The sequence below is a fragment of the Zea mays genome, chromosome 10, assembly GCF_902167145.1.
Source record: "Zea mays cultivar B73 chromosome 10, Zm-B73-REFERENCE-NAM-5.0, whole genome shotgun sequence".
Classification (NCBI taxonomy): Eukaryota; Viridiplantae; Streptophyta; class Magnoliopsida; order Poales; family Poaceae; genus Zea; species Zea mays.
Genome location: NC_050105.1, coordinates 116,263,392 through 116,285,164, shown reverse-complemented (window position 1 = coordinate 116,285,164; position 21,773 = coordinate 116,263,392). Strand labels below are relative to the sequence as shown.

At 46.6% G+C, this 21,773-nt stretch overlaps 1 pseudogene across 1 annotated transcript; it reads left to right on the top strand.

The window, feature by feature from the left end:
- The first annotated feature begins 19,249 nt into the window (after nt 1–19,249).
- LOC112416062 (1,4-alpha-glucan-branching enzyme pseudogene) lies at nt 19,250–20,600 on the top strand (annotated as a pseudogene). The gene is made up of 3 exons (NR_155766.1): nt 19,250–19,536; nt 19,907–20,031; nt 20,402–20,600. The product of NR_155766.1 is annotated as a 1,4-alpha-glucan-branching enzyme pseudogene (transcript).
- Nucleotides 20,601–21,773: the final 1,173 nt, after the last annotated feature.

The following is a 21,773-nucleotide window of genomic DNA, read 5'->3' as shown; positions in this document are numbered from 1 at the left end:
GCTTGAGCTTCATTCGCTGGTGCGGCAAGGTCTTCCTCAGGCTTAGAGTTTGCCTGTGTTGAAGAAGTCGCCGACGGTTTGGTGGAGAGGGCCGCCTGGATGGCTACTCGGAAACACTCTGCGGCGCCTTGGAAGTCAGCGCGCACAGTTATGATTCCTTGCGGTCCCGGCATCTTCAATATCATGTACGTGTAATGCGGAATGGCCATGAATTTTGCCAATCCCGGCCTCCCGATGATGGCGTTGTACCCGCAGTCGAAGTTCGCCACTTCGAACCTCAGGAACTCGGTTCTGTAGTTCTCCGGAGTTCCGAAGGTGACGGGCATGTAGATGTGGCCCAGCGGGTATTCCCCTTCAGTCGGCACGATGCCGAAGAAAGGAGTGTCTGACTCGTGGAGCTCTTTGAGGTGAACTCCCAAGCCTTGGAGTGTCCGGGGGAAGGTAACGTTGATGCTGCTCCCCCCGTCCACTAACACCTTCTTCACCCTGCTCTCTCGGATCACCGGATTGACGAGGAGCGGGTATTTGCCTGGGTGGTCGAAGTTGAGCCATTGATCTGCCCGAGTGAAGGTGATCGGGTGCTCCGACCATCGGTACGGAGCGGGAGGACCGGTGGTCGCCACCAATATCTGGCGATCGTTGAGCTTTTGTTGTCTTTTGTTCTCCTGCGATCAGTGTCCGCCGAAGATGACGTTGACCTCCCTGTCAATGCGCGGGAAGGCTCCTCCTCCTCCCTCCTCCTGCTGCTAGGGTTGTCGTGGTTCTTCTGGTCCTCCTCGCGGCGGAGGAGGAGGTAGAGGTTGGAAGGGTCGGCCGTGTCCGACGGAGTGCTTGAAGTCCCTGCAGTTCTGAAGAGTGTGGCGCATGTCCCATTGGTACGGGCACTGGGCGTCGAGGATGTCTCCAGCGTGCGCTCGCCTCCGCGAGGTCCTCCCCGGGCGCGAGAGGCAGGCGGTCTGGCGGCGTGCACTTCATCGCACGGTCTCTTCTCCCAGCGTTTGTCGGGTTGCTGGTTCGCGTCGCGTCGTGGTGCTGCCGGTGCGGGCTTCGCTCCCCCGATGAGGTCTTGAGCTCGCTCGTCAGCGGTGATGTAGAGGTCGGCTTCCCGGAACAGCTGCTCGGAGGTAGTCGGCGCTTTCTGCAATATGGCTCGGACGAAGGCCGAGTCATTGGATCCTTTGTAGAAGTCCTCGATCACTGCCGCCTCCGCGACCTCGGGGATACGATTTCTCATGGTCTGGAACCTTTTGAGGTACGACCGGAGAGTTTCGTCCCCCCGGTGCTTGATGGATTTGAGGTCCCATGGTTGCACCGGTTTGTCGGAGAGGGACTGAAAGTTGGCGGTGAAGCGCCGACTGAAGTCGCTCCAGTCGTCGATGCAGTTGTTGGGGCGAAGGCAAAGACGCCACCCTTCGCTCGTCGCCTTTCGCTGCAGTCGCTGGTCTGACAGAGACAAAACGGGCAGGGACACCCTTCGCTTCATTCAGCACCAGACGAAGGCCTGCGGTGACGTCTCCCCGCAGCGCGGCCCCGTCCTGCTCTGAGGCCCACGTGTGATCTGGCCCATTGTAACGGGCCCCACGTGGCCGCCTTTGTGTTACGGGCCTAGTTTGTAAAGGCATTCTTGTAATTACAGCTTGTAACCCTGCTTTATGGGAATATTCTGGGGACAAACTAGGTGTCTGAGGGCACATGCGTCCTTAACACAAGGCGCTGGGCACTCAGATACCTATAAATACCCCCGCACAGTGCCCGTGAGAGGCTAGATTAACAGAGCTATTGCCCCCGAGCACGCAACCCTGTTGTCACCACTGTTCACTCTTGTTGGCTTCTTTGCTGCTGAGAGCAAGTTCCAACAGCAGTGTCGGGGTAGATGTCGCAGCCATTGCAGCGCATCTTGCCCGAGGACAATGGGTAAGTACGCAGTCATCACGTCCTCGGACGCTCCGGCAGCTCGAGTGGCGGTGGTGTAGACGGCCAGCCAGCCCCTTGGATCCTGCTTAGGTTCATATTTGTCGACATTGGATACCTTGAAGTTAGGGGGCCACTGAATGGCCCTAAGGCGTGGAGTAAGGGCAGACACTCCACACGTGTCCTCCCGTCGTCGGGGATGATGTCTGTCTCGGGGAGGGGAGTAGTTGTTGTGGTTCCTCAACCGTCCCCGGGTAGTACCGCCAGTCTAGGCCGTCGTTGACTTGGTTCTAGTGGCCTGACTCCGAGCTAGGATGTCGTGACCCTGTCGTACTCCTCCCGGCGGCGGATCTCATTCTCATGTCGTCGTTCACGCGAAGCATTGATGGAGCTTCGCGTCTCCCGGCGACAGTTGATGGCGTGTCGCAGATCGTTCGGCGGGTGAGCGAGAGGTAGAAGATGGTTGGCTGCTTGGGTGAACAGTCGTCGATAGCCCTCGGCGTCGGGAGTTCGAGGGAGTCCATCAGCTATCCGAGCTAGTACTCCTCCGACTTCACTCGGCGTGTTCATGGCTCGGGCGAAGTCGGGATTCAGGTTACGCCCGAAAAGTGGATTTTCCCGGCGTTGCCTCGCATCCTGCTCGGCTTGCTCCTGAACTCGTCGGCGATCGCGTCGTCTGGAGTTCCTTCGTTCTCTGAAGACGCGTTCCTCCGGAGTTTCTTCTATCTCTGAGACCTCGTCCCGCGAGACGGGCTGCTCTGGATCTCGCTCTCCAGCTTCGTGATGTCGCCGGATGTTTCGGCGCCGATTTCTTTGTCGACGGGACTCTCGCTGAGGTGGTTCTTCTCCGGGCGCGGTCGGCTCGTCGTCGGAGACGGGGGGCGACTCCACTCTCCCGATGAAAAGAACGTCGGGGTAGAATGGTGCGGCTGTCGTGGCGATCTTCTTTCCGTTCTCCTTTGAGGGCGGAGGCACGAAAAGAACGACTTGCTTCCTCTCGGTCTCTTTCTTTCTTGCGATTTGTGTCCATTCTTTCGTCGGGGGAGTAGACAGTGGAGTTCTCCGGGTCAGCGGGCCCTTGACCCCTGGCTTGCTGAAGGCAATCTTTTTTCGGAGCGCTGGAGGTTGCATTTTTTCTTTCCTTACTCCGATATTCTTGGAGTTCGTTGGAGGAGACTTCTTCTTTGGCGGATCCGCAATGCGGTGTAGAGTCCCCTCTTCATCTGCTACGGATGAGATTGTTCCAAAGCAGAATACAGATCCGGGACGGAGGGTGATCTTGCGGTGGAAGGTGACGACCATTGAGCTAGCTTAGATCGGCGACACACCCCCTACCTGGCGCGCCAGCTGTCGGTGTTTTGGGTCCGACCGCACACCTGGGGTTGCCCCTCAAGGTGTTTTAGGAGTAGGACGGTGTTGCCGACTGTAGCTAAATGGTTCGTGCCAAATGCACGAGGAACGATGGACAGTGTTTACAGGTTCGGGCCGCTTTGAGATGCGTAACACCCTACGTCCTGGCGAGTATGCTTTATGTAATGGGTTACAAGGGAGTTCTCTAAAGCTAGAACGTAGAGAGCTGGGGTGGATGGCTGAGTAGTGGGATCGATCGTTCTGAAGGGGTGCCCCCTAGGCCTTATATATTCGACCGTGAGCCAATACATGTGGATATGATAACAATGTGCACCTAAAAGATAGTGAACTGTTTGAGTCTATCTTCCTATGATTCTGCCGACTTATCCTCGCCTGGTTCCGTTGTACGGGGCTCCAGCGCGGGAAAGTCGGATCTTCTATTGTGGTTGCTTGCTCAACGTTGTGGGGCCGTCCGGGCTTGCACCAACCCGGCCTTACGTCGATCTGCTTTACTGATTGTTCCTCCCCAGGCCCATGAAGGAGTGACCTTATGATCTATTGGGCCCTTGGGCCTTTCGTGAGGTCTTCTATCCTTCTAGTGGACCCGGGGGATATCTGTCCCCCACAATGGCTCAATAGAAGTCACAAAAGAGTAATGCTCACAAAAATGAGCGACACGAGATCGAGTGGTTACCCCCTTATGAATATCGTCGAGGATGGAGTTCACGGGGTGATCTCTTTGTATCGCTTGGTGGACCCTTGGGTGTGGCGGTCTTTGACCTTGTTCTTCTTGATCATCTTCCTTTTCTTGATCATTATCATCTCCCCCTTGACCATTGTCCTCCTCTTGAGGTGGCTCATCTTCTTGATCTTCTTCTTCATTATCTTGAGCATGATCCTCATCTTGGGTTGGTGGAGATGCTTGCATGGAAGATGATGGTTGATCTTGAGCTTGATTGGGCTCTTCGGATTCCTTAGGACAAACATCCCCAATGGACATGTTCCTTAGCGCGACGCATGGAGCCTCTTCATCATCTAGCTCATCAAGATCAACTTGCTCTATTTGAGAGCCATTAGTCTCATCAAACACAATGTCACAAGAAACCTCAACTAATCCAGTGGATTTGTTGAAGACTATATATGCCCTTGTGTTTGAGTCATAACCAAGTAAAAAACCTTCTACAACCTTAGGAGCAAATTTAGATTTTCTACCTCTTTTAACAAGAATAAAACATTTGCTACCAAAGACTCTAAAATATGAAACATTAGGCTTTTTACCGGTGAGGAGTTCATATGATGTCTTCTTGAGGATTCGGTGAAGGTAGAGCCGGTTGATGGAGTAGCAGGCGGTGTTAATTGCCTCAGCCCAAAACCGGTCCAGAGTCTTGTACTCATCAAGCATGGTCCTTGCCATGTCCAGTAGAGTTCGATTCTTCCTCTCCACTACACCATTTTGTTGAGGTGTGTAGGGAGAAGAGAACTCATGCTTGATGCCCTCCTCCTCAAGAAATCCTTCAATTTGAGAGTTCTTGAACTCCGTCTCGTTATCGCTTCTTATCTTCTTGATCCTTAATCTGAACTCTTTTTGAGCCCGTCTCAAGAATCCCTTTAAAGTCTCTTGGGTTTGAGATTTTCCTGTAAAAAGAATACCCAAGTGAAGCGAGAATAATCATCCACAATTACAAGACAATACTTACTCTCGTTGATGCTTATGTAAGCGATCGAGCCGAATAAATCCATGTGGAGTAGCTCAAGCGGCATGTCGGTCGTCATGATGTTCTTGTGTGGATGATGGGTACCAACTTGCTTCCCTGCTTTACATGCGCTACAAACCCTGTCTTTCTTAAAATGAACATTTGTTAGTCCCAAAATGTGTTCTCCCTTTAGAAGCTTGTGAAGATTCTTCATCCCAACATGGGCTAGTCGGCGATGTCAGAGCCAACCCATATTAGTCTTAGCAATTAAACAAGTATCGAGTTCAGCTCTATTAAAATCAACTAAGTATAGCTGACCCGCTAATACTCCCTCAAATGCTACTGAATCATCACTTCTTCTAAAGACAGTAACACCTATATCCGTAAAAAGACAATTGTAACCCATTTTGCATAATTGGGATACTGAAAGCAAGTTATAATCTAAAGAATCTATAAGAAAAACATTGGAAATGGAATGGTTAGGAGATATAGCAATTTTACCAAGTCCTTTGACCAAACCTTGATTTCCATCCCCAAATGTGATAGCTCTTTGGGGACCTTCATTTTTCTCGTTGGAGGAGAACATCTTTTTCTCCCCGGTCATGTGGTTTGTGCACCCGCTATCAATGATCCAACTTGAGCCCCCGGATGCATAAACCTACAAAACAAGTTTAGGCCTTGTTCTTAGGTACCCAAACGGTCTTGGGTCCTTTCACATTAGAAACAAGCACCTTGGGTAACCAAACACAAGTCTTTGAACCCTTGTGTTTGCCCCCAATATATTTGGCAACTACTTTGCCTGATTTGTTAGTAAGCATATATGAAGCATCAAAAGTTTTAAATGAAACTTTAGGTTCATTTGATGCAATAGGAGATTTATTTTTAGTCATTTTAACATTGGTAGAATGCCTAGAGCTAGAAGCCTCACTCTTATACATAAAAGCATGATGAGAAATAGAGTGAGTTTGCTTAGCATGAATTCTCCTAATCTTGTGCTCAGGATAACCAGCAGGATATAAAATGTAACCCTCGTTATCCTGAGCCATGGAAGCCTTGCCCTTAACAAAGTTAGACAATCTCTTAGGGGCTTTAAGCTTGACATTGTCTCCATGTTGGAAGCCAATGCCATCCTTAATGCTAGGGCGTCTCCCATTATAAAGCATGCTACGAGCAAATTTAAAATTTTCATTTTCTAGTTCATGCTCGGCAATTTTAGCATCTAGTTTAGCTATATGATCATTTTGTTGTTTAATCATAGCAATGTGATCATGGATAGCATCAACATTAATGTCTCTACATCTAGTACAAATAGTAACATGATTAACATTATATGTAGAGGGTTTGCAAGCATTCAATTCATCAATCTTAGCATGTAACATTGCATTTTCATTTCTAAGATTGGAAATAGAGACATTGCAAACATTTAAATCTTTAGCCTTAGAAATTAATTTATCATTCTCAATCTTAAGGCTATAAATTGATTCATTCAATTTATCAATCTTAGCAATTAAACTAGCATTATCATTTTTAAGATCGACAAGAGAATCATCACAATCATTTAACTTCTCAACCTTAGCAAGTAATTTGGCATTCTCAGTTCTAAGGTTAGAGACAGTGTCATGGCAAATGCTAAGCTCTTTAGAAAAGTTTTCATTTTTCTCTACTTCCCGAGCATAGGCATTTTTAACTTTAACATGTTTTTTGTTTTCCTTAATAAGGAATTCCTCTTGGCTATCTAAGAGTTCATCCTTCTCATGAATAGCACCTATCAATTCATTCAATTTTTCTTTTTGTTGCATGTTTAAGTTGGCAAAAAGAGCAAGCAAATCATCTTCATCATCACTAGAGCTACCCTCATCACTAGATGTTGTATATTTAGTGGAGGCTCTAGATTTTACCTTCTTCTTTTTGTCGTCCTTTGCCATGAGGCACTTGTGGCCGACGTTGGGGAAGAGGAGTCCCTTGTTGACGGCGATGTTGGCGGCATCCTCGTCGGAGGAGTCGGTGGAGCTCTTGTCGGAGTCCCATTCCTAACACACGTGGGCATCGCCGCCCTTCTTCTTGTAGTACTTCTTCTTTTCCTTCCTCTTTCCCTTCTTGTCGTTGCCCCTGTCACTATCACTTGACATAGGACATTTAGCTATAAAGTGATCGGGCTTACCACACTTGTAACAAACCTTCTTGGAGCAGGGTTTGTAATCCTTCCCCCTCCTTTGCTTGAGGATTTGGCGGAAGCTCTTGATGATGAGCATCATTTCCTCGTTGTCGAGCTTGGAGGCGTCGATTAGAATCCTACTTGGTGTATATTCCTTCTTTTCTTCTTCCGTCGCCTTAAACGCGACAGGTTGCACCTCGGGTGTGGAGGTGGCGCCTTGCTCGACGATTTGTTTGGAGCCTTTGATCATCAATTCAAAGCTCACAAACTTTCCTATCACTTCCTCGGGAGACATTAACTTATATCTAGGATCACCATGAATTAATTGAACTTGAGTGGGATTACGAAAAACAAGTGATCTAAGAATAACCTTGACCATTTCATGGTCATCCCACTTGGTGCTCCCGAGGTTGCGCACTTGGTTGACCAAGGTCTTGAGTCGGTTGTACATGGCTTGTGGCTCCTCTCCTTGGTTGAGGATGAATCGACCGAGCTCCCCCTCGATCGTTTCCCGCTTGGTGATCTTGGTCACCTCACCCCTTCATGCGAGGTTTTGAGGACGTCCCAAATTTCTTTGGTCGTCTTTAATCCTTGCACCTTATTATACTCCTCTCGACACAAGGAGACGATGTTGGGGACTTGTTCTCAAATGCTAAGAGTTAAGAACAAGGCAACATGAAAAGTGTTAAATGTTAAAGTCCTTCGTCCTTTGAGACATTATTTCCCTTCGGATATAATGAATTCCAGACGAAGGTTGTGAAGGAAAAACCTTCGTAAGCACAATAAATGATGAGGAAGAATTCATATACGAAATACGAAAAATAACATAAACATTATCATCAACTTATTTTTATTTGCATTACAATATCCACAATAACAAATTATAGATGTACCTTCGGTTTGAAGGAAAGAAAGGGTACAAGCGTGATGCAAAAAGCGAATGCCAAGTCAGCGTGAACAGTACGGGAGTACTGTTCATCTATTTATAGGCAAGGGACGCAGCCCATGTAAAATTACATTCATGCCCTTTATATTTGCTAATAACTCTATAGTAATTCTTCGAGGTCTAATTTGCCTTTTCATCTTTAAGTCGGTTCCCCTTTTCTACTGTCATGCCGAAGCTTTCCTGCGCATAGCTTCGTGATCACCTTGTCCTTCGTCATAATCATCTTTCGTCTCGCTCAGGCTTCGTCCTGACCGTGCTCTGTATGCTCATGATCCGAATATGAAGATATCTGTTCACATATTTCACTTGGAAAACATTGTCAAATCATGTTTTTGAGGACCTTCGGAAGCCGAAGGCCCCCAACAGTAGCTCCTCGCAATATTAATTTGCTAGAATAATAAATTCAGATTGCGATATGGACGAAGGCCTTAAGCCGAAGGTCCGAAAACACCTTCCCTTTGCTAGAATAGCAATAGTCAATGACAAGTGGGGCCCTACCACTTGCGACGTATTGGGCGTATAAATAAGAACGCACCGCGAGCACATTTAGCACGCTTTCTTGCCGTCGGCTCTTGCCTTCCTAATTTTTAGCTCTTTGCACACCAACGCTTGCCTGGCTTTTTAAATTTTTAAGCTTCATCTTTGAGAGCACTTTCTTAGCATTTTCGAAGATGTCTGAAGACAAGAAAGCTGTCGCTGAGTCGAAGCTAAGCCTTTCCGAAGAGATGAATCTCGACTTCCTTGAATCAATAGCAAAGACAAATAAAGAGAAGATTACTAGGGAGATTTTAGAGGGTTTGTCTGAAGACACTGGTGACAGTGACAGCTATGATGTGGAAAGTGGTGGTGAAGATTCCGAAGATCGACCTTGGCGACCAAGCCATGCAGTTTTTGGAAAGCATTAAACAAAGCCATCTTGTCAATATGAGGGGTAGATATTTTCGGGATTTATCTATTGTGAGGGCTGACGAAGGAGAGAAAACTTGTCCGACTCCCGAGGAAAATGAAGTCATGATATTCCGAAGCTTCTTTAAGGCTGGACTTCGGTTTCCTTTGAGCAGTTTCGTGGTAGAAGTTTTGAAGATATTTGAAATCTGCCTCCATCAAATTACTCCCGAAGCAATCATAAGGATGGGAATCTTCGTATGGGCCGTGAAAAGCCAAGGTTTGGAGCCAAATGCAAAAAGTTTCTGCAGTATGCATGAGTTATTGTATGAGACGAAACCATGGGGTAAGGAGCAATATCACAACAATTTTAGCTGTTATAGTTTCGGTGCCCGCTCTGGGTCAAGCTGTCCTGTGCCAACTTTTCGGAAGAGATGGCCTGGGGACTGGATGAAGGAATGGTTCTATGTGAAGAACGACTTGAAAACGCGAGAAGATATTAAAGATATAATTATGCGCCCTATCTGGCAGCGCTTCGGCCTTCGGAAACCGAAGGTGGAAATTGACGAAGCAGCCGAAGAATGCCAGAGGGCCTTCGGCGTGGTTTGCTCTTTCATCGGGACAAGGGATTTGATCCAAGAACACATTGCCTTCAGAGTATGGCCGCTTGCAGAAAAGTGGGAAATGCCAAAGGAAACCGTCAGCGAACCTAACGAAGGTGGACTAGTTAGGTTAAAATTCACCTTCAAATATGGAGATAAGTTCGTCGAGCCAGATGATGACTGGCTGAAAAGTATTGAGGCCATAAGCGATGAGCTGCTTGGGCCATACTCGAAGGCAGAAGATACTGCACTGTCCGCAGCCTTCGGAGGCCGGAAGAAGAAAAGGCTGAACCGAGCATTTGATGCCATTGGGTTCGTATATCCTGACTACCGTTACCCAACACGGGGTCAAAAAAGGAAAGATATGGCTTCTGCGAAGGAAGTTGCTTCAGTCGCTCTTAGTGAGCCAGCGCCGAAGAGGAAGAAGATAAAGGTTCTTACGCACCGGCCACGCTATATTGAACCGGCCACAATGCCCGAGTTTGTCAGTGAATCCTCTTCGGCCCCCGAAGCCAAGGAGCCGACTCCCCTGCCGAATATTGAAGAGCCGGTCATAATGCTGGAGATAGAGAAAATAGAAGAACCGAAGGCTAAAGAAACAAGGACATCTGAAATTTTAAGTCCTTTAGCAAAAGTTGAAGTACCAAAAAGCCAAAAGGGTCCAGCATTGACCCCCAAAAGGAAAAGGATGGTTAATGTACTGGATGTATTGGAGACAATAAAGTCTTCAAGCACTACTCCGAAGAAAATTGCCGAAACTCCCGAAGTGCAAATCGAAGCCTTTGGTGCCGAAGCTTCAAAGCACCAAGCTGAGACTGAAGCTGGGCCTTCAGAGCCCGCCAAGGTGAAATCCTTGGAAACCAAAGAAACAGAAGCAGCAGAACAAATTTTAACTGAAGAAACTGGCACTGCCGCCCCCGAAGCATTTTCCGAAGCTTCCAATTATATTTTACGACATGCTTCGGGGAAAGAGTTGAGTGAAAAAGAAAAGCAAGAGGCTCATTTCTATGCCCAAAAACTGAAATATCCAAAGGGGGCGTTGATATTCAACGGCAGCTGAGAAGAAGACTTCTTGTATTGTCTCCCTGATAGCAAGGAGATTTCTGTCTGTCGGGAGATGAGCAAAAGCTTCGGATTCCCAACACTAGAAGACGGGCTCTCAGTGTTGTCAAAGAACGAGCTGGCCGACAGCTTAGCGTACAATAGTTTAAAGGTGAAAAAAATGAGATCTTTGTATTATCTCTTGAAACCAAAATTTTTCATTTGCTTAAACTTATTAACACACATTTTTTCCAGGGCCTTATTCTTAGCAATGCCCTCAGGGCACAAAAAGATGCCGAAGACGAAGGGTGTACCGTAGCCTTGAGCAACCTTCGTTCCGAAGTAATTGAACTAAGGAACGAAGGTCTCGAAAAAGATAAAATATTACACTCGTTAGTGAATAAAATAAAAGAAGACGAAGCTGCTTTCAAAGCTCAAGCTGAGGCTCAGAAGCGCGAAATTGAGGATCTTCGGAAACAGCTAGTCAGAGCTAAAGAAGAGTGTACACTTGAAGAAACAAAACGAGAAATTAGTGAACAATGGGCCAATCATTTAGAAAAAAACGTTGAAGAGCTTCGTGCATCCAAGAAAAAGTGTTATGAAAAATCTATAGAATGTGTTAAGAAAATAAGAACCAGCTTCGCCAGCGTTGGCGCATTCTCAAGTGAGGAGAACTTCATAAGGGGTGACCCCGAAGGCCCAATTGGATGGATCAGCCACGAAGCTGAAGCTTTTGAAGAAGTTTTGAATAGCCGTGGAGACATATGTGCCTTTTTGGGTGCCAGGGGGATTGCCACTATTTTGGAGAGGAAAGGCTGTGACCATGTGAAATTCTTGGCACAATCCGAAGCCGCCTTATCCTCTGAAGATATAAAAGACCCCTCGGCCGAAGCGAGCCTGGTCGGTGGAAAATTTTTCACCGACATCTGGGACAATGGTGGCCGGGAGATGGCCCAAGAAATTATACGAAAAAGCGAGAAAGGTATTCATGACGCTAGAAAAGTAGTAGAGGCCACTGAGAAAAGTGCGGATCTCGAAGGGCAATAGGTATTGACTAGTAGTTTTTTGGCTCTTTGTTGTAATTTTTTATTTCAAACTTGTTTACGCTTTGTAACACAGCCGCACTTTCTCCTCCCTCAGAGCCTGTCGAGCCATCGGTGGACCCCCACGTGAAGGGGGATGACAAAATTAGAAAAATGGCCGAAGCCATCATGGATAAAGTTGTTGATCAGCTACTAAACGAAGCTGCAGAAGTAGTTCTAAGGGAAGATTAGATGTTATTGTAATAACATTTAGAATGTAATGTTTGTTGAGGAACATGTGTAATATTTTGTAACTTTGAATGTAATATATAAGCTATTTATGGTTCTATTCTTTACGATGCATGAAACTTCACATACATACCGTTTTTGGGCCTTCGGCGAAAAAACACCTTCCCTTCTTTTCATGCTTCGTAAATAATATCTGTGTTTTCATAAAATCAGTAACCAATCCTCGTAAAATCAGTAACCAATAGATCTTTTCATTTCAGAGTTTGACGAAGGTATAGTTCTTCAATAACTATTTTTGTGCCCTGGCACTATTTCTTCGAAACAATCTTCGAATATCAACACTGAAACTCCCTTCTTGCGTCGTTGATGCAATATGATGTATGATGTTATGCTATGTAAATGATGTGATGATGTGATGTTATGCAAAATGATATTTGCCGAACATCGACGTTTTTTCACTGCAAGCCTCCCTTAGGAGCTTCTTCGCCTTTTACTTCAGCGGAATCAGCGTTTATTTTTCGCTGTAAGCCTCCCTTAGGAGCTTCTTCGCCTTTTACTTTCAGCGGAATCAGCGTTTATTTTTCGTTGTAAGCCTCCCTTAGGAGCTTCTTCGCCGTTTACTTTCAGCGGAATCAGCGTTTATTTTTCGTTGTAAGCTCTACATTCCCTTCGGAACGACTTTTGAGCAGAAAACTTACGCTGCGCTCCCTTAGGAATGACTTTTTGTTATTTCGAAGATTCACCCCGTAACCATAAGTTCTTATGCTTTGGCAACTTTTTGGACTCCGTTATTTTGTGGAGAAGGTATACTTGTACTATAGCAAAGGCGAAGCTATTACAAGAAATTGAAAACGACAAAAAACACTTAGACTTTCAATAATTGTTCCTTATTAAAAAGAAAATGATACTGAATGCAAAAACTGCTGCCGAGGTAGGATATTTGTCAATAAATGTGCTTCGATTCTGGCACAGTACTATTGACTGTGTGAGCTTCGGACTCTTCTCTGAAGTCTCGTTGGTGTTGAGTATGCTGACTCCCTTCTGGCTGCTGGCCTCGTTGCATTGGTGGTGGAGGTGGAAGCTGTTGCCAAGATGCCTAAGATTGACTTACCGAAGCAACAGAAGCTGCAGGGTGGTTACCCACATACTCTGGGATATAAGGCGAGTGGTACGAAGCAGTATGCATGACTTGCTTCGGCTGGGTCTGTTGGGCTGCAGCTTCTGCTATTTCTTTTTGTTTCTGGATGGTGACATGGCACATCCTGGTGGTGTGGCCCTTGTCCTCACCACAGAATAAGCAATAAATTTTCCTTGGTTGATCCCCAAATCTTCCTCCGAAGCCCCTGGCACCTCTGCCCCTTGGAGCTGGAGGCCGAGGATAACTCTGCTGCTGCCCCGAAGCCTGGGAAGCCTGGGAGGAATATTGTGGCCTCTGCTGCTGGCTTCCCCTGTCATCATTCTGAGTGGAATGAATCGATCTGACATGTCTAGGATGAAACCTCCCTCCGAAGCCCCTGGCTATTTCAGAGAATCTGTAAGCTTCCTCCATTCTCTGTCGAAAGTCATTGTCAGCGCAGATGTTTTCATCCATCTTCTGAAGCAATTTCTCTAGAGTCTGAGGGGGTTTCCTGGCAAAGTATTGGGCTGAAGGTCCCGGCCGAAGCCCCTTAATCATGGCCTCAATGACAATTTCATTGGGCACTGTTGGCGCTTGTGCCTTAGGCGTAAGAATCTTCGGACATACGCCTGAAGATATTCTTCGTGATCTTGGGTGCACTGGAATAAGGCTTGAGCAGTGACCGGCTTCGTTTGAAACCCTTGAAAACTAGTGATCAGCATATCCTTCAGCTTCTGCCATGATGTGATTGTTCCTGGCCGAAGAGAGGAGTACCAGGTTTGTGCAACATTCTTGACAGCCATGACGAAAGACTTCGCCATGACTGCAGTATTGCCACCATAGGAAGATATTGTTGCTTCGTAGCTCATCAGAAACTGCTTCGGATCTGAGTGGCCGTCGTACATGGGTAGTTGAGGTGGCTTGTAGGACGGAGGCCAAGGTGTAGCCTGCAGTTCTGCTGACAGAGGAGAAGCATCATCAAAAGCAAAATTTCCATGATGGAAATTCTCATACCAGTCATCTTCGTTGAAGAAGCCCTCCTGATGAAGCTCTCTGTGCTGGGGCCTTCGGTTCTGCTCATCTTGAGTAAGATGGCGAACTTCTTCAGAGGCTTCGTCTATCTGCCTTTGCAGGTCAACTAGCCTAGCCATCTTTTCCTTCTTCCTTTGCACCTGCTGATGGAGCATCTCCATATCTCTGATCTCTTGATCCAATTCGTCCTCCTGAGGCGTTGGACTGGTGGCCTTCCTCTTCTGGCTTTGGGCCTCCCGAAGAGAGAGGGTCTCCTGGTTGGGGTCCAGCGGTTGCAATGCTGCAGCCCCTATTGCTGAAGCTTTCTTTGGCGGCATGACGAAGGTCTATGCTTGCCGAAGGTGTTCGAAACTCAAAAAGTGGAAGTGAGTTCACCAGAGGTGGGCGCCAATGTTGGGGACTTGTTCTCAAATGCTAAGAGTTAAGAACAAGGCAACATGAAAAGTGTTAAATGTTAAAGTCCTTCGTCCTTCGAGACATTATTTCCCTTCGGATATAATTAATTCCGGACGAAGGTTGTGAAGGAAAAACCTTCGTAAGCACAATAAATGATGAGTAAGAATTCATATACGAAATACGAAAAATAACATAAACATTATCATCAACTTATTTTTATTTGCATTACCATATCCACAATAACAAATTATAGATGTACCTTCGGTTTGAAGGAAAGCAAGGGTACAAGCGTGATGCAAAAAGCGAATGCCAAGTCAACGTGAACAGTACGGGAGTACTGTTCATCTATTTATAGGCAAGGGACGCAGCCCATGTAAAATTACATTCATGCCCTTTATATTTGCTAATAACTCTATAGTAATTCTTCGAGGTCTAATTTGCCTTTTCATATTTAAGTCGGTTCCCCTTTTCTACTGTCATGCCGAAGCTTTCCTGCGCACATCTTCGTGATCACCTTGTCCTTCGTCATAATCATCTTTCGTCTCGCTTAGGCTTCGTCCTGACCGTGCTCTGTATGCTCATGATCCGAATCCGAAGATACCTGTTCACATATTTCACTTGGAAAACATTGTCAAATCATGTTTTTGAGGACCTTCGGAAGCTGAAGGCCCCCAACAGACGAGGAGTATAGTTGTGGCTTGGGAGTTAAAGTGTCAAATTTGGTCGACCTCATCCGAATCGTAGTCTTTGTCCCCTACCTTTGGTACCTGCGTTCCATACTCAACAATATCCCATATGCTTTTGTGGAGTGAGGTTAGGTGATGCCTCATCTTATCACTCCACATACAATAATCCTCACCATCAAAAAATGGTGGTTTGCCTAAGGGAACGGAAAGTAATGGAGTGCGTTTGGAAATGCCAGGATAGCAGAGGGGCATCTTACTATACTTCTTGCGCTCATGTTGCTTAGAAGTGACGGACGCCGATTCGGAGCCGGAGGTGGAGGGTGACGAAGAGTCGGTCTCGTAGTAGACCACTTTCTTCATATTCTTCTTCTTGTCACCTTTCCATTGTGACTTAATGGAGGAAGAGGATTCCTCCTTGTGCTTGTGGTCGGACTCCCTCGAATGGGTTCTCCCCGAGCTTGCAGACTTGTCGCCGCCGGTCACGATCTCCCTCTTGGAGTGATCTCCCGATATCACTTCGAGTGGTTAGACTCTAATGAAGCACCAGACTCTGATACCAATTAAAAGACCCCTAGAGGGGGGTGAATAGGCAAATCTGACATTTATAAATTTTAAGCACAAATACAAGTCAGGGTTAGCGTTAGAAATAAAACTGAGTCCGAAAGAGAGGGCGAAAACAAATCAACCAAAGAAATAGAGCGGATGACACGGTGATTTGTTTTACCGAGTTCGGTTCTTGCAAACCTACTCCCCGTTGAGGTGGACACAAATACCGGGTCTCTTTCAAGCCTTTCCCTCTCTCATACGGTCACCTAGACCGAGTGAGCTTTTCTCCTCAATCAAATGGGTCACTTAGACCCCGCAAGGACCACCACACAATTGGTGTCTCTTGCTTTGATTACAAGTGTCTTGAGAACAAGAATGGGGAAGAAGAAAAGCGATCCAAGCGACAAGAACTCAAATGAACACAAAAATCTCTCTCTCACTCGTCACTAAGTGTTTGGAGTGATTTTGGACTTGGGAGAGGATTTGATCTCTTGTTTGTGTCTTGGAGTGAAGTCTAGAGCTCTTGTATTGAATGCAATGGCTAAAAACTTGGATGAAGTGAATGGAGGTGGTTGGGGTGGTATTTATAGCCCCCAACCACTTCCTAGCCATTGCCTCTTTCTGCCGACCGTGGACGGTCTGCGCCCCTGGTCCGGACGGTCCGCCCCTGCACATCAACGGCTGAAATCGCAACGGTCAGCAGTAACGGCTATATCAACGGCTACATAGCATTTAATGCGTCGTCAAATGTCAGATAAAGACAGTCACGGATGGTCCGGTCGTGCACCCCGGACGGTCCGCGAGGATGCTATAATTCATTTTACCGAACCTGTCACCTTCGGGTTTTTCGGTTCCGCGCCTGAGGCCGGACGGTCCGCGCTTGGTATCGGACGGTGCTTGATTTTCCATCGGACGATCCGTAGGGTAGACTCGCGTTTATGCAGTGTTCCTGTCCGAGGGTCACCTTGGTGTCGCGGACGGTCCGCTGCAAGGGCCCGTACGGTCCGCACTTAGTCTGTTTTTCTAAAAAGCTTCTCCTATCCAGAATAATCTACGGTATTCCGGACAGTCGATTTTACAATAGTTGTAGATGAACTTATGCACCTGTGAAATGATCAACTAGGCAAACTGGTTAGTCCACAAGGTTTGTGATGGTCGTCAAACACCAAAATCGATTATAGGAAATGTTGAGACTATTTCCCTTCCACTTCCGCAATGTAATAAGTACTCTGATGTTATTGTGACATTTATCTCTATACACTCTGTTATTATATATGTTGTCTTATTTGGCGCATGTATGAGATGCACCCGGCTTTGTCCCTTAAATCCGGGTGTGACAAATAATTTCCTTTGGCACCTAGATGCGTTTGGCCACTTTTCCTTTGTTGGCTTGCTTGTTGGCCTTGATTGCTATCACCTTTTCATTCTTTTTCTTTTTGATCAAATATGGTGTAACAACCTTTTTATCCACCTTGTTGGTGTAGGTGTTGGAGATTTTGCTTGTTGACTTTTGCTTGAGCTTTTGCTTTTGCTTATCCCCATTCTTCGCCTTGCATTGATAAGACTTGTGGCCTTCCTTGTGGCATAACCTACAAATCACAGTTTGTCCCTCCATAGGCTTGTTCACTCCCGCAGTTGTGTTATCCTGAGGAGGTTGGATTTGTTTGGCTTTGCGTTTCTTGTCAAACAAAGCCTTGCCAAAGCGAGTCACCTCTTGCTTTAATTGCTCATTCTTTATTGCAATCTCATTTGAACATGTTTCTATAACAATATTCTTAACAAGAACTTGATTGCAGGGGTTAGAATCATCAATTAAATCAAAGCAAGAAGTAGAAGCATCTTTCTTAATAATTTCAGGCATTTCAACCAAAGATATTCCTGTGGTGCTACCAATGTTTTCTAGCTTAGTAGTTAGCTCTTTATTGTGTATGCTAAGAAATTCCATTTTCCCTAGCAAGTTTTCAATGGCTTCTTGGGATCTAGCTAACTTAGTCTTAGGTTTTTCATTCCTTTTAATAAGGCTATCATCAGTAGCTGAGGAAAGAGCATTAGACCCTAATTGCTCAATTTTAATTGATAGCTCATAGTTTAAATTTGCAAATGTTTCAAATTTTTCTAGCGAACATTTATAATCATCTTGAGAGCTAATCAACTTATTTTTCAAAGTTTTAAGTTGAGCCTTTTGTTTAGTGCATACATCCTCAAAAAATTTAATGGCTTCCGCAAGCTCATCTAAGGAGGCTTTCCCTCACCTTCATCATCATCATCATCACTAGAAGATGAAATACTCATTTTACCTCTTGCCATAAGGCACTTGCGTGATGACATTGATGAAGATCGGTGGCTACACGTCCTTGAAGGTTCATCTTCGCTTGAAGAGTCATTGCAAGTTTTGACACTTGTAAGTGCCTTACCTTTGCTCCTCCCCTTTGTGGGTTCGTCCATATTTGGACAGTTGTCCCTGTAGTGGCCCTTCTCCCCGCATGCGAAGCATACTCTCTTTCTTTGTTTTTTTCTGTCAATGTTAAAGAGAAGGTCCTTAACCTGCAGGGGCACACCCATTAGATGAATTTTGTGGATCATCCTCATTACCTTTCCGACACGTCAAATTGTTTCTTCGTCCTCGGAGGATGATGTTGATGGTTGATTATCTTCATAATTATCACTTTCTTCTTCTTCCTCTTCTCCACAAGCTTGTTCACTCCCGCAGTGGTGTTATCCTAAGGAGGTTGGATTTGTTTGGCTTTGCCTTTCTTGTCATACATGGTCTTCCCAAGGCGAGCCAGCTATTGCTTTAATTGCTCATTCTCCATTGCAATCTTGTTCGAACATGTTTCTATAACAACATTCTTAACACGAACTTGATTGCAGGGGTTAGAATCATCAATTAAATCAAAGAAGGAAGTAGAAGCATCTTTCTTAATAATTTCAGAAATTTCAACTAAAGATATCCATGCAGTGCTACCAATGCTTTCTGGTTTAGTAGTTAGCTCATTATTATATACGCTAAGAATTTCTATTTTCCGTAGTAAGTTATCAATAGCTTATTGGAAGCTAGCTAACTGTACCAGCTTCGGTGGTCACGTGGCACTAGGCACGCTAAATAAGGGACCGGGCGTCCGCCGGAGAACGCTGCAGACAACCCTATTTTCGTTGACTTCTATAATTTTCGTTGAATCGAGATAGCTGAAAACTAGTAGCTAATTTTCGTTGACTTCTGTAAATTTCGTCTGCACACGGTTGACCGTCTGAAGGATAAAAAATGAGCTGATTTTCGGCTGGCTGTCGGTCGACAAAAACTAATTAAACTTTTATAGACTCATCTAAACATACACGAGATTTATTTTGGTCCATAGGAATTTTGGTTTTTTTCTGTTGTGCGTTTCCTGATTTTTTAGAATCTAATCCCATTCATTAAGAAAAAGACGGAAATGGAAACCGAACAAGGGTTCTGCGTCCGTTTCTGCTGTCACCTCCGGCGCGAACGTCACACGCGTCCCCACCCTTGTGGCCTTTTCCCTCTCCCATGCCCATGCAGCGCCGGTGCCTGGCCACACTGCTTCTTCCACCTCCGCCGCACACGTTGCTGCCCCCCATTCCTTCCCTCCCAGCCAGCCCTGCTCGCTCCCGCGCGCGGGCTAATACACAATATCTGGCGCCGCTCCTCCTCGGCTTCGGCTGCCCCTCGCGCACTCGCTTCCCGTGGGCCGCGCGGGTGAAGGAGCGTACGTGCGGGTGGTTGATTTGTGGCTAGCTGGTGCGCGCGGGATGGCGTCGCTCGCCGTGTCCGGCGCGAGGCTCGGGGTGGTCGTGCGGGCCGGCGGCTCGGCGGGATCGGGCGGGGAGCGCAGGAGTGGGGTGGCCTTGCCGTCGGTGCTCTTCAGGAGGAAGGACGCCTTCTCTCGTACGGCTCCCGCCTCTCGCTCCCCCTTCCCCTCTATTCTTATTCGGTCGTTCTCCTCTCATATAGCTCCTTCCAGGAGGGACGAGTGCCCTGGATCCTGAGTGGTTCTGGTTCTCATACGTGCACACATACTTTTCTTTATTCCTATGTCTGCATTCTGATCGGTGGAAACCGAACCAGCATTTTTGTTGCGGCAATATGCGTCTTGGCCAATGCGTTTTCTTCTCATTTTCGATCTATTCACTTGACTTACTGATTATACACTTTGATCCGAAGCGAAAGCCGGTTTGTTTTCTCGTCGTTTTAGCCTGCGTATTGATGGTGCTGTTTTCTCATATCTTATCAGCGGAGCTGGCTTTGGAATTTGCAGGTGTCGTTCTGGGCTGTGATGGTGCTCCTGGAAAAGAGCTGCTGATGGCCGGATGTGGCAGTGATCACTTGCTTTCATCCACAGAGCCTGTCGTGGATGCTCTGCAGCGGTCTGAAGGATTACAGGTTCGATTATATATTGTCCCCTCATCTCAGGCATTGTGCAGCGTGATCGTTGGTCTTTAAAATATGATTCTTTTTTTTAATATTAATGGCTAGTTTGGGAAAAACCTCATTTTCTTAATTCTCCGTTTGTACGTTGATATTAGAGGATATAGAATTGAATTGGGCTAAATACCAAATCAGACATGTTACTGCAATGATATAAAATTGCAATTTTATTGTTTGAATGCCACTGAATTGAAGTTTGTAATTATTCGGTCTGATTCCACCCAATACAGAGGTGTGATATTCTGAATTGAGAGAGTGAGTTTCTAGTTATAGTTTAATTCTAGGAAATTAGATCTCTGATTTCAATCATTAATTCCATTTGCAGCCAAACAACAGAATTCAGGAAAGATGATTCTAATTCTCAATTTGGTGCTCCAATATCTACATCTGCTGGAGACCAAAAAGAGCAGCACGGATAGTCCGCGGTGATGGCGCGGACGGTCCGCGCGTGCGCAGAGTCAGTTAGGGTTCCTAGTTTCTCGCGGGATTTGTTACCTAAAACCGCGGGATTAACTCGGAAATCAGTTGGAAGCGGATCCAGACCTCCCCTTTATATAGATGAAGGGCTACGGCCGATTGAACCCCAACAATCGAACCAATACCACTTCTATTTCACATTTATTTCCAGCACAATTAGGAGTAGTTCTAGTTTAGTTCTAGTTTAGCCTCTCAATCTCCAAATTCTCCGCCTCTCTTCGACTCTATGTCGATTAGAGGAGTCTAGGTCGGTCTACCCGAGCCTAGACAACACCTAGGATCTCTCCTCCCCGACGGGGTCCCTCCCGGGAGCGAGATCCAGGCGCCGCCGGCGACCTTCGCCGCCCCCTGCGCACGCGCGGACCGTCCGGCCTATAGGCGCGGACCGTCTGGCCGTCAGACAGGGAACCTTTGCCCCTGCTCCAGGTCGCGGACCGTCCGGCCCTGTGCCGCGGACCGTCCGCGCCTGACCAGAGAACACCGCCGCCGGTTCTTGTTGAGTGATTGGCGCTCTGAAAAGGCGTCAACATACTTTTTGGCGACTCCGTTGGGGAAGGTGTTTAGATCTACTAAAAATCAGGCCCTCAAATGGTCGGTTCTAAAGATCACACCGATATCTCCCCGGACAATATCCTGAAGCCGGCTGTTGAAAGTCTGACGGCCGATGAGCAACAGCAATACGAGGACTACATGCGTCAAGCGAGGGAGAAATTATTATCACAATACACGGTGGATCGCCACCAGAAAGTTGTCAAACATGGAGAGACTGACGTCGCATCTCTTCTATCTTCGCTTCAAGTCCCCAACGTAAGTAAACCCGACGACATCCAATTTATTAAACAGTATGTAGATCATCAGCAGAATCAAATGAAACAACAGATTGGAGGGTTAGAAGAGTCAATTAGAAAATTAACGCATACGTTGGAGAAGTCTGTTGCTCCTAGTTTTCCATCATATGAGACTAGTAACAGGATATCTATGTCTAATACATCGGCAACAAATGGGGATTTGCAGACCCAACCATTATATGGTATGCCGATGAACTCATATCCAGGGCAAGTACCACCGCCGCCATCCCTGCTTGGCAGATCGGCGCCCCTGAATACGGTCGGACCGTCCGAGCTTCTGCCCGGACCATCCGGCCCATACGCGGACCGTCCGGCTTGCTCTGCCGGACAGTCCGGGGCCGCCCTAGGACCGCCGCCGTCCCTGTTTGGCAG